Genomic DNA, 13,354 nt, shown 5'->3' on the forward strand with positions numbered 1-13,354 from the left:
CATGCAGAGGAACATATACAGTACGATATCCTAGCCTAGCTGGTTAAACCCCTCGCCAGATTTTTGGCTGGAGGCGTTTACCCAGGCTAATGTTACCCCTCCCAGTTCTGGCACTGCACCCAGCCTGTAGGGGGCGTGGGCGCAGTGGCAGAATGCCTCCCCTGTCGGCTTTCCACTCATGATTGAACACAGCCAAGTCAACTGTGTTCATTGGAGCACCTGGCCAAGCTAGAGCTAGGGCCGTCACGGTTACAAATTGAGTTGTATTTTTGGCATTAAACATTGGAACATATGAATAAAGAATATATATTTTTTGTCTGGTAATCAAAAAATGCACAGGGCAGATATGACAAATAACTGAAATATACAAATAAATTACCAGTTGACATATTCATTACTTTTATACTATCAGCTTTTTTTTAAATGTATGAAATTTTTTCAACATGGAAACGATTATGACAACATAATTGTGATTGTCTCAAATTATTGCGATTTGCCAATTATGTAATAAAAGGTTTAGAGCCGGCTCGGCCCCCTGGGCGCGTTGGGGGTCTGGATGTTCCGGAGACCCCCCCATGGTTGCACCACTCACTTCACACAGGTGTGATTTTTAGATCTGAAATGAGTGACACACAGCAAAAGTCGTCAGGAATCGGATCGGGAGTCGAACCTGCGACACGTTGCCAGGCGGCATTTACAGCCTAACTACCACCTAACTACCTCTACCACCATCAACTATACTGAGAAATACAGTTGTAAATGATAATTTTTTATTTGTCTTGTAACTAGAATCTCTGAGGGAACTAAATAAATAGCTGTCTTCCTTATAATAATTTAAGACTGTTCTTTAAACTCCTTCCACTGGATTCCCTTCCCCCAGTCTCTTTGTCCCTAACTGCCCTCCCCTCCCCCTCAACACACACCTGCTACTGCACTCCGTTCTTCCTTTCCCTCCCTTTTGACACGCTATACCATTCAGTGTGGTCAGGCGTTTGTTTCAGTGACTGACAACATAAACAAACAAAATACTATAGTGACAGTAAAATACGTCACTGCAGTCAACACTGTTGAGGAACTTCAGAGCTGCTCACATTAGATAAGAAATGTGGTCACATTAAAAGACCACAATTATTCATTGTTTATTCACAAATCGTATAAATATTAAAGGGCCATTTCACTGCTGGAAAAACTGCAATCATTCTGTTAATAGTATTTGAAGTGGATAAGAATATAGCACAATTTGAATGGCTACTCTACGGCCAGGAAAGAAATTCAGTCTGTATATGCATAAGGAGAAGAGACTGCGGTCTTCATCAGAGTCATGACTCTGATGAAGACCGCAAGGTCGAAACGTTAGTCGTTTTGTATACTCAGCACCTAAATAAAAGGCTCTAAATGTCTGTGCTGCTCCAGTCTCTTCTCCTTATGCAACTTTGATGTCCCTGCACCTGTGAAGCACCGGATCAGCCGTTTCAGGCTTGAGGCGCGTTGGTAGACTCCCTTTCTACCTATAAGTCTGTATATGTTTGACTAGGGTTAAACTAGTAAAAATAAATATGCCTCATTGGCCTGCAGTTCGTTGGAGCCAGAAGTGCGGAAGGTCAAGGCATGCTACGCCACGCTGCCACTCAAGTGACTACTGGCCAATAGCAGCATATCTTTTCCAGGACTTGTCAGACCCGAACATCTGCTCTGACACACGCGGAAGCTTCTGTGAAGCACCAACGTGGAAGCTTGGGTAACAAGACAACTCACCCCGTTTCTGTTTTCCTCCCAGAATTTCCCCCAGTGGGAGAGGCTGGACAGCAGACGGCTGGATTTTGAATTTCTCTAACTATAAACTTTCATGACAGCAGACAGCCTAAGTACAAATATATTTTATGAAAAGCTACTACAGTGAAGTCTGTTCACAGAAGTTGTTGTAGGATATGTGGGGATTATCTGACGAGGTACCATTTGAGTGGGCAAAACCTTACATATACTAAATAATACTAAATTGTTTATAGGGTTAATATAAGTAAAATAATATAGCCTTTCCACAGGAGTATCTTTTTATATTTTTCCAAAAAGAATACAAACAGCCAATAGCATATTACAAAGTTATCCCCCTCACTGGTGAAAATTCCGGGAGGAAAACGGGCACGCACCGGGGTGAGTTGTCCAGTATTCGAAGCTTACCCTCCCTTGAGAGCACATATGTCTATGGGGAGACACCCCATGTAGGTTACAGTCTTATTGAGACAACTATAGTCCAGGAAGGAAGTGATACCACATTTTCATGACACATTTTTGTCATAAAGATGGCGTCATGATGTCATGATAAAATATCTAAAAACACATATTACACACATAAAACCCCAGGAAAGTGTTTATTGTGTCCAAGACATAATTAAAATAAGCATACAAAATTTTCATTTTGTCACATCACAGATTATGTGATGTGACAAAATGAGGAATAGGCCTACATTCACAGACACATGTGTTATTAACCAACCAGCTAAATTTGAATGATTTAAAAAACACAATCATAAAACTAGCCTATAAGCTCCAAAAGTCTGTTGGATCCTGGGGTGGGGTTTGTTATGTTGGGGCTAAATTAGCATATTTCCCAGGATGCATTTTGGGTTGCACGGAATGTGGAGTTGTTTACCTAATTAATATGGGTATGTGTTTGGGCATGCAGGGATTCACAACCTTTTCTAAGAACTGAACCTCTTCTGTCTCAAATGTTAAACTGAGTCCCTCCTATGAAATAATTTGGCAATATGTCTTTTTTGGTAATTTTTGTTAAAAAGGGTGTACAATTTCAACTCTGTCTCACTTTAGACTCAATCTCATAATTTGTATCACACTAGACCGGTGCCCGTGTGTTTAATTTGAAGTACGTGGGGCGAACAGTTCTAGAGTTATGTGGATTACAGACGTACACACGTAGTTCTGTGTCATGGCATGCCTAAATATGGAGTGTTGTGATGTCAGAACAGGCCAGCTCCATATGGAGCCTGGGCAGGGCAGAGGCCTTTTGTGGCAGTTCTAGACAACCGTGGGTCCGACGGACTCGACGTTGGGGCGAACGGTTTTTACGTGCATTACAGCCATACACACAGACAGAGACATGATGCATTTAACCGACTTTCCTGACAATTGTGTTGAGAACCAGTACCAGCAAATATCCCTAGGGGTTTGCAAACCCTTGGCTGAGAACCCCGATTATGTTATGGATCTTCATGTGTAGTGTTGTTGTGACTTGTGTGTTTTTTTTTTGTAAGACCCTGACTGTAATGGCTGTTTGAGTGTTTTCACTACTCCTGACTTTTGTCCTCCGCGTGCGTGGCTGCAGTGCGTGAGCTATGCCTCATCAAATCGTCGTCATACAACGTCTTCGTATGAGCTTGTAGATTGGCTTTGTTCTGTTTTGCGTGCGACAACGTAGTACAACAGAGTAGGCTATTAAAAAAAGAACGTGAGGAGGATTTGTTGTCAGTATCAGTCTCTGTATAAGCAAATATGGCTGCCACGACTGCCACTCACTTTATGCATACGCATACCCTCTAGAGGAGCTGGCAGGGAGTCACAGTCTGACGAAGGTAGCAAAGGGGGTATTTACTATTTATAGAAGTGTTGTACAGTAAGTGAGGGTGCTCGAGTGGGAAGAGAGAGCAATGGAGGTTGGAATGTTAATGTTACTAATGTAAACTACCAAAACAAACAAAAAATAGGCTATATTTGCAGTTTGAGTTGATGTAACGACATAACTAATGACAACATTATCGCAGATAATTTTAAATGCTACTAAATGCATACATTTGTTTTTATCCTAGATTCCCAGTGCGACTTTTTCCTCCCAGTGCGAACTTTTCCTCCAACTTGGTCCCATTATAACTAACCCTGTAACCCTAACCTCACGTTTGTCAGACTATTGGGACGTCTGAATAATGGGAGGTCTGAATTGCGAGTGAACCCCTGGCATTCCTTTGCACTGCCATTCCGACTATACGTGGCTTCGCGTACGGTTAAATGTTACTGACAGGGTTAGTAATGCGGCGTGTCGGAATGGCGATGCGTCGGAATAGCCAGTGACATTTAACCGCAAGCAAAGCCACGTAGTCGAAATGGCGGTGCAAAATAATGCACTCTATCCCCGGGCAGGTTGGCAGGTGGATGTTGGGTTATAGTCTATAGGTCTGTCCTTTGACACCTGCATTTGATGCTTTAGCAATGATCTGGATGCATGGGATCAGGTTGCACTCGCGTGTGCTAAGCTACAGTATTTTTACCGCTTAAACCCTTTTCCCACCAAATCTCTTCACCACAACTAGCTGAACTACAAGCTCACAACGTTGTGAGCTTATAGATCGTAGCCTGATAAAAGCAAAGAGGTAGTGCCACAACACTGACATGTCTGCTGGCTTCGGAATGCCGGTGTGTAACCGAATGATATGTCTTTCATGGTGCGTAAAATCGAGCCAATCTAAGAGCTCAGAACTCTATGTATGATTGACAGATTGCCATTTCCATGTTGCATGTATGACGTTCATAAACCAGCAGCAATGTTCGGCACAAGCAGTGGTGTAATGGTGTTTAATTATTTTTGTGGTACAGCAATTTAATGATGTCACGTGTACGCAGCTGACATTTTTGTATTATCAATTTTATTGATAGGATTTAGTGGAGAAAGACAGGAAACGGGGAGAGAGACTGGGAATGACACGCAGCAAAGGTCGTCGGGATCGGGACTCGAACCCGCGACGCGCTGTCAGGCAAGGGCCTTGTATGTGGCATGCGCCTGGGCCGGGCGCCCCAATTAATTCACATTTTTGCTGTGTCAGTTTGTTACAGCAAGCGAGAGCACACACACGCACACACACACACACACATACACACAGTAGCGGCCTTCAGCCTCGAGAGACCATGGCACAAGCGCACTTGGATTGGATCAGGTGGTGCTGAGGGAACAGTGCTTTGTCTGAGCAGCCCAACGCGTGAGAGGGAGTCTCTTTGGCAGTGATGGCATTTGAATGCGCTGCCGTCGCCTGCTGACGCCGATTGAGGTGCCTTTCGCCTATAGCTCTCCTTTCTGCTTTTTTTGGTACCCCGTGCATTCGTGCAACGAGCATGACACCACTGGGCACGAGGGTTTATCAAATACAGACGCTGCTAATCACACTTGGTCCCCCTGTGGGTGACTTGAGTAACTACAGGTTTCCCTCTGCAATATGAGCCTCTCAAATGGCTGTCGTTATGTATTATTAACCTCATAAGGTTGAGTGGAGTCCCTCAGGGCTGTATACGTGTTTTCTGTTTTCAGTTATTGCGGGAAAGCTTTAGTGAAAATAGCCGATCAACACTGTGTTGCGTTGTCAGCATTACGATCTGCTATTTTCTGCAAAAGCTTTCCCCCGCAATACGGATGCTGGCAGTTAAGTGGTTAATATGATTGTTGAAAGTGCCTCACTGCAAACTGTTTTTATGCACACTCTATAGATATGGTCCTGTGTATTGTGTGTGCGCTTGCTCAATTCTCACGCACACATACACGCGCGTGTCGCACACACACACGCACACACAGTTGTTTTTTCTCATTGCAATGTTTCTATTAATTTAATAACGTTTCAAAATCCAACCTCTAAGAAGACACTTGGTTTTATCAGGCAGATGTGCGAACAAACATGGGTTAATAATATTTATTTGTAGAGGATTAGAACATTGCACCCTCTGCTGGTGACATGGGCATACTACATCTTTCCTTCAACCAGACGAAGCAACAAAATGGCTGTGCAGATCATAGACATAGAAACCTCATTCGCCAATCGACCTGGAAGTGCACGGTGCGCCCATAGAGTTAAGGCACATTCATATTCCAGTTTTAGGTGATATCTTATCACCGCGGTGTAGGTTTTTTTTTTCTAGTTTTTTTTTTTTTCTAGATTTTTTTAGTGGCTTTTTCGGCCTTTATTGATAGGTTGAAAGTAATCTGACAGGAAATGGGGAGAGAGATGGGGGGGAGTTGTGGCACGCCGTCAGGCTGGTTCAGCAGCCTAGGTGCCCAGACGGTTGAGCTAACCGTCTACGGTGTAGGGTTGGAAAACTACAACATTGCGTGGTGATAAGCTATCACCTCACGCGGTGATAACCTATCACTTCACCCTGGAGTATGTATGAGGCTATATGGATATGAGTGTCATGGCGGCCTCCAGTCACGTGACTCACGCCCCTTCCTTTCATTATGTTCCTTGGCACCAACGTGGAAGCTTGCCCTCACTTGAGAGCATACGCCCCAGAGCTGGAAAAGGCGTTCTGTCTATGGTGAAGACAATATGCTTTATTATAATGGCTGGAAAGAAATTACACTGTTGACAAAAGAAAGAAAAGAAAAAAGAATAACACAGATTTAAATCAGACGGTTTTCACTCCAAATTATTCAATCAATTAATCAAGTTCATTGCCAAATTATTCAATCCGGTAAAAATAATCTTCCGATCACTTAAAGCCTGACGACCTCCGGAACCGTCTATCGGTATTGTTCCAAAAGCTGGAACAAAGTACTCCATTACAGCAGAAAGAGACTCTTCCTGTAGGCATAATGGTTATGTTTAACATTGAAATAAAAACACAAGTAACACAGGTTTCTGTCAGCAACGCATTAGACACACACGTTATATGGATCGCACCTCAGTTCTAGGGAAGCCCGCTGTGATTGACCGTTATCGTTTTTGCAACTATGCCTAACCCTAACCCGCCTAACCTCAGTAAAACTATGCCTGCCTAAGAGCCAATCAGACGCATGGTAAGGTGGGTCTACCCTAGAACATTGGTGTGATTCATAATCACGCCCACACAGTCACACACTCGTCTTCCCTTTGAACATTAATGGCTATGATGAAAAGCGGGCAGCTGGCAGACAGAGATGTTTTATCTAATGAGTATGCCCCCCCTCCCCCACCACACACCAGGTGCAGTTATGACATAAGGTCTGCTTTTTCCATGAACATATGAACGCCAGGCACTCAGTTGTGTTAACTAAACAATTATTAGCCTGGAATGTGTCTGAATGGAATTGCTTTATTTTCTTTTGCTAATAAACATAATAATAATAACAACAACAGCAGCTGGTATTGGCCAATCCTGAGGGGGAAAACCAGGGATCGGGATTGGACCCCGATATTTGAATCGGATCACCCCTACTCATTTTACAATGCACAATAACAGGCTAGAAATGTGCTTTTGAATTACATACTGTATATTGCACATTACATTCACCCATTCACACACATTCATACACCAATGGCGGAGCAATCGTTCACTGCTGCCGCGGTAAGATTTCATGATCTCTCTCAGACACAATTTGATGACTGTGTCGTGGCACAAAAAACGGTAGAAGACACGCTCTACTCAGGGGGAGTCTTGGAGTAGTCTCTGTAGCTGGGTGATAATGTCATTGCCAGTACACAGCGGCTGCTGTGCTCAAGCACCTTATATAAATACATTATCTCATGTACTATGTGTACATTTATTTGTGGAAAAGAGACCGTTTCGTTGTACGGCTGTACAGCCTGTAAATAAGATAAGAGAAACCCAACAGCTGCGCTGTTTGTGAAACAAGCTTCTGAATTATGTGAAACCCTTTACTTGTACTTTATGTGGTAAAAGTTCTCAAACTTCCTTCTTTCCCTCCTTGATCCCCCCCTCTTCTTCCCTTTCTTGTATTTTCATGGAAAAAATGACATGGTGGGAAGTGAACTATGCACACAAAATATTTTTTTACCTGTAAAGCTGTGAAGTTGATTCTTAAGGTGGTTGCACACTGGGAGCGTTTTTCGGAAAACCGATGGAGAAACGCCACTAAAAATCCTAAAAACGCGCTCGGTGTGTGGGGACCTTTATTCTTTTAACTCTTCCTTCCCTCCCTGTCAGTATTTATTTTTTGCTCTCTCCTGCATCCACAAATACACGTACCCTCTGTTTCACCAATAATAAGTCTCTTTATATAGACTAGTGTTCTCAAACAAAATAAGACAAACAAGTGGCAGTAGGTCATTGCAGGCTTGATGATGTATGTTCAGAGCTATGCACATTAGAAGAAAAAATGATATATTAAAAAAAAAAACATTGTGACACAATACAATTTAGGCGTTTAGCAGACTCTCTTAATCCAGAGCGACTTACATTAAGCAAGAACAAATAGCATGGCAATACATCACATACATAAAAAAGTAGTTCATGTAGATTCATCATGAATCATAGGTAAGCCCTAAATCCCTTTGCTGACGATCTACAAGATCACAACATTTTGGTGCAACACGTTGTGAGCTTGATGATCTGATACTTTCGCTTTTGTCTATTTTCGCAGAATGCTCGCATTTTATGACATGCCCCCAATAGGGATGCTATAGGCTTCATATGGTTAAAGTGGTCATCCGTATTCACACACTACCATTAATGAAGCTGATCTTTTACTGGACTCAAACACAGAATAATAAAAGCTAAATCCTCACATCTTGTTGTAATACTTCCCAATTAGTGAAAATTCCACAAAACCTGTAAGTTAGAGCACCCCCAAAATTTAAAAATAATTAAAAACAGTGAAAAAAAAAAAGGGGAAAAAAAGCATTTGTAGGTAGGCTATGGTAAAACACACTTCTAGTTCAGGCTAGAATTTAGCTTTTGAATTAGAATGTGTTCATTTATTTCTCAAACATAATTTGACCTAAAGTGACACTGTAATTTAAATATTAGATTTTCCACACCCGTTTGTTAGAACAAACTGTTCCTTGCGTTCTTTAAACTCCTCCCCCTGACTGATTCCCCTCCCCCAACTGCACCCTTCCCCCACAACTGCCACAAGTACATACTGCCCTCTAGTCTAGTTCCTCCTTTTTTCCTGTGTGAATGTTCAGTCTGTGAGGCTAGTTTCAGCTGCAGCCTCTATATAGACAAGTGTTCTCAAACAAGATTAGACAAATAAGAGCCAGTATAGGTCCCTGCAGTCTACTCTGTGTCTTCAGAGCTGCCAAAATTACAATAAAATAGAATCGGAAATTTAATCGAATCATGATCTAAAAAAAGCTAATATAATTGTGAAAGAATTGTGACACTCCTCTACACACAATATCTAATATAAAAAATCTTGCAAATGTTACAATATTTTGTAAAATGCATACAGCTTGCCTCATTCAAACGAAGCATTTCACCATATCAGTTTCAAAGTGTCTTCTTTAAACTCCTCCCCGTGACCGATTCCCCTCCCCCAGTGTTATCTTTCGTAACGACAAACTGCCCTTTGCCCCGTCTACCTACAAGATCTACCCTCTCTGTTCCTCCGTTTCCCTGAGTATTCACTCAAGCTGTTTCCATTACAGCATATGTAGATATTAGATAGACTAGTGTTCTCAAACAAAATGAGATAGAGGTGGCAGTATAGTATAGGTCACTGCAATCTACATTGTGTGTTCAGAGCAGAAAAAGAAAAAAAATAAGAAAAAAAGCTAAACTGAAAATTTAACCGAATCGTGAGCTAAAATTAAAAGTAAAATAGAATCGTGGATTTCAATGTATTATCTCTATACCAAATCTAGCCAATCTACAAGCTCACATATTGCAACGCATTTTACGTAGATCTCATAATGTTCGTCTATTTTCATTGAGAGATCACGTACGACGACATGTCCGGAATAGGGATGGTAGGGTTCATGTAGAGAATATTTACGCACCACAAGGGTTTATCACGTACATACAATATTTGTGGAAAACATGAAGACATTCATCCCCTATGGCTGACTTGAGTAACTTCATGTTTCCTTCTTCGTTGTTATATAATATGCATTAATATAATGGTTTAATGTCTCTCTACAAACTCTTGACAATGGCATATTGTTTGTGGGTGCGTGCGCACGGACTGCACGCGCACACACACACACCAAAATCTACTGTTACTGAAACGTGTAATATAGGCTATTGTTGTTCTAACGGCAGCCACAAGGGCTTATCCGGGTGATGTACACAAACAAACATAGTAACATAGTTTGTAGAGAACATAAGCACATTGCTCCCTCTACTGGTGACTTGGGTAACTACACCTTCCCTTTGACTAGATGAAGGAACAAAATGGCTGTGCTTACAATGATGATGGCTGAAAATGGCACAAAACCTGTTATTGACAATTTTCTTCTGCCGTCTGTACTTGATCATGTCACCAAAGTATATAGAAAATCAAAGTAGGATTTAGTAACATTTATTTTGCTTGCCAAATTCAAATACTAGTATTTCTCAATAGCAAAACAACATGTCTTCTTTAAACTCCTCCCCCTGACTGATTCCCCTCCCACAGTCTTTATCTTTTGCAACGACATGCACCCTTCCCCCTCCACCCACAAGCACATCTACCCACTGTTCCTCCTTTTTTCCCCCTGTGTGAAGAAGTCTGACAGTCTGTTTCAGTTACAGTACATATAGAGATAGACTAGTGTTCGCAAACAACATGAGATAAAGAAGTGCCAGTAGGTCAATGCAGTCTACACTGTATGTTCAGAGCTGTGTCTACATTATGTGGAGGAAAAATAAGTGGTGTGACTTTAAAGGAGGGAGGCCACTGGCAAGCACATAATCAGTGCAGACGGCCACTGGCGGAGAGGAGACTGAATGCTCTCTAGTCTAGTCTCTACGGCTGGTATCGTCTGCCAAAAACACTGCGCAGTCTCTATAGACACGCTCACGTCCGTTTACATTGTTCTCTGTGTTGACCAATAGCGGCGAAGCAGCCATGATTACACAGTTAGGCATGGTCATTATTACACTATTACAGAGGCAAATTTTGTTGGGATCATGGTCACCCGTGATAGAGGGAGCCGACCCTAATTATCTATTATTGACACATGAATCTGCTCAGTTAAATTATAATACTGGTCCACTATTGTGAAATAAGTCAATATGTTGAATTTGGCGATCTTAGACAATAGTACGACAATTTAAAACACACAAACATGAATGTCACCCTGGGCTTTTATTAGACTGAATCAGAGGTATTGATCACCAAAGAAGCATATTCGTAATTATTTCCTTGCCACTGAGTGTCATCAAACTATAAAATCATACCATTTTCCCAGAAATCCTATGCCTACTGCAGACTATGCAGAGAGTACCATTCTCGTGCGATCACTGTATAAGTAGCCTACCAATCTTTGTATAGAAAGTTACCTGGTATGATTTCCAAGTGTACACGTCCATTGTCTTGTGTGCAATTTGTGTGTTTGTGCGCAGGGCAGCCACATTTTGTTTTCAAAAGCTTTTATTGAAATGTGTTAGTTTTATTTTTTCTTCATTGACATGCTTTTTTCTTAGTAAGAATCGAAGATAGTGAATCTGGAGTTTCAAAAATCACCCCTATCCCACATTTGTATCAACTAGATGAGTACAATTGATCAGTAACATTTGTGGAGAACCAAATTGCACCCCCTATTGGTGACTTGGGTAACTACATGCTTCCTGTAGTCACAAACATGAAGCAACAAAATGGCTGTCCTTATATAATATGCTACGCATTACTACAAAGGCTGAAAAAGTTATTATTATGAGAATATGGATTGACCACCAAATGTAACACAGCAAAGCAGAAAAGCATTAAATGTTATATTACAAATGCATTGTACCATATGTTTACTTCTCTTTGAGACTACAAGGTGCTTTTGCATTATAAAGAGCTAGTATACTTAATGAAGTTTAAATACTTTTCCCTACTAATTAGTTAAGTTCACAGTCTGCATTATTCAGACTGACATCGGTTATGGCCGAACCGATTTCTCCATGCCAGTTTCAGGAGGACAAAGTGTTCAGGCTGTTCTTTAGGCTCCTCCCATTGACCGATTCCCCTCCCCCTCCTTTTTTCTTCTCTCCACAAACTGCACCCTTCCCCCCTCCCCACACAAGTTGCTTCTGCCCTTTTTTTCCCCTCTCCCCATCGGCGCGATCGACCGACGTTTCGGTCTGTGTGGAGGGTGTTTCAGCCGTCTAGCTAGCTAGACAGTCACAACTAGGGTTGTCGTCAGAGAAACCCTACATAACAACTTTCACGTAGACGACCCGTCCAGAAACGAAGAGCACGTCCTAACTGCCAAATACTCACCTTGTCAGATCTAACTGCTTCGGCACCAGGATCGGCCAAGACCGAGACTAAAAAGTTGGTTGGGGAAAACATCTACACGTGTTGTTTTTCCTGTGGACTGGACTGCTCTTCTTTCGCTCTGCTCTCTCTCTCTGGCTTGCCTGTAACAGCCCCAGCCCCCCTCCTCCCCCCACTGCTGCCTGGCTGGCTGACGTCTGGCCACCGGCGCGCTCAGGACGAAAAGAGGAGGAGTCTGTTTCTGTGCCGACAGGACCGAGCCGTGTTGTGTGCACTGAGAACCGAGAAGAGTCCGACGCCGGAACAGCTCTTGAATGCACCGTCGCGTCGGTAAGGTTGTTTTATTTTTATGCACTAGTCGTCATAATCATTCACTAGTTCTCCTCCTCACTGCAGCAACGCCAAACCACTCCGCTCTGTAATCTCTAACTGTCACGTTTTGAATGCAGGCTCCGGAAGTGTGCAAGAGGAGGAGAGAGTTCGTGCACTGACGCGATTTCGCGGGGAACCGTCGCTCGTTCAACACTGTGGTTCAACACCCGGTGAGTAACCTATCAGTAAGCTGCTTGCATGCTAGCATATTAGCATTGGCTTAGCATGTGAATAAACAACAAGGCAGGGTGCATCATGCCATGGATATGTGTTGTGCAGTAGTCTGTTGCAAACTAAGGAGGATAATGACAAATGGCCATGGGCATAGTTTATTATTGAGTAGTAGTCTATATTTGCATTTTGATTGCAAGTCGGTAAGGTTGATTGGTTGGTGGGTTGAATACTTTATTAAAGGACGACTTCACCCATTTTCAACTTATCTTCATATCCTCGCTAATAAAATGGTATTTTTTCCTACTTGGTCTGTGTCTCTTAGGAGAGCTGTGGTCACTCCAGTCTACCAGTGACATCATCGTTTTACTTTTTCAAACAAGATTTCATTTTTTTTTTATTTTTTTTTAATAACGCGATAACAATGGCTTTCATTATTATAACATGCTAACTTAACAGGAATAGAAAACCTGCAGATTCTATTAGCTTGGATTCCCCATCGATGATGTCACTGGTAGACGGGTTTCTGAAATGTTCACAGCCCTCCTCTGAGACACAGAGCGAGTCGTTTTTTTTTTTTTACAATGCTATAATGAGCATTAGTGAGGACCAATTATATGAAGATACATTGAAAATGGTTGAAGTCGTCCTTTAACAGTTTGCGTGTGAAAGCACATGGAAGTACAGTACAATACA

The 13,354-nt window shown here is 42.1% G+C and overlaps 2 protein-coding genes across 3 annotated transcripts in view; both read left to right on the top strand.

Moving 5' to 3' along the window:
- Window positions 1-13,354, top strand: part of septin3 (septin 3) — a 178,817-nt gene that overhangs the window by 23,692 nt on the left and 141,771 nt on the right. The gene's annotated exons all lie outside the window — the stretch shown is intronic.
- atf7ip (activating transcription factor 7 interacting protein) overlaps window positions 11,945-13,354 on the top strand; it is a 49,145-nt gene continuing 47,735 nt past the window's right edge. For both annotated transcript variants that reach the window (XM_083764860.1, XM_083764859.1), the window contains exons 1-2: window positions 11,945-12,445; window positions 12,565-12,657. The gene's annotated coding sequence lies outside the window, so the exon portion shown is untranslated. The remainder of the gene's footprint in view (window positions 12,446-12,564; window positions 12,658-13,354) is intronic.

The sequence above is a fragment of the Protomyctophum parallelum genome (assembly GCF_964188405.1).
Source record: "Protomyctophum parallelum genome assembly, chromosome: 5".
Lineage (NCBI taxonomy): Eukaryota > Metazoa > Chordata > Actinopteri > Myctophiformes > Myctophidae > Protomyctophum > Protomyctophum parallelum.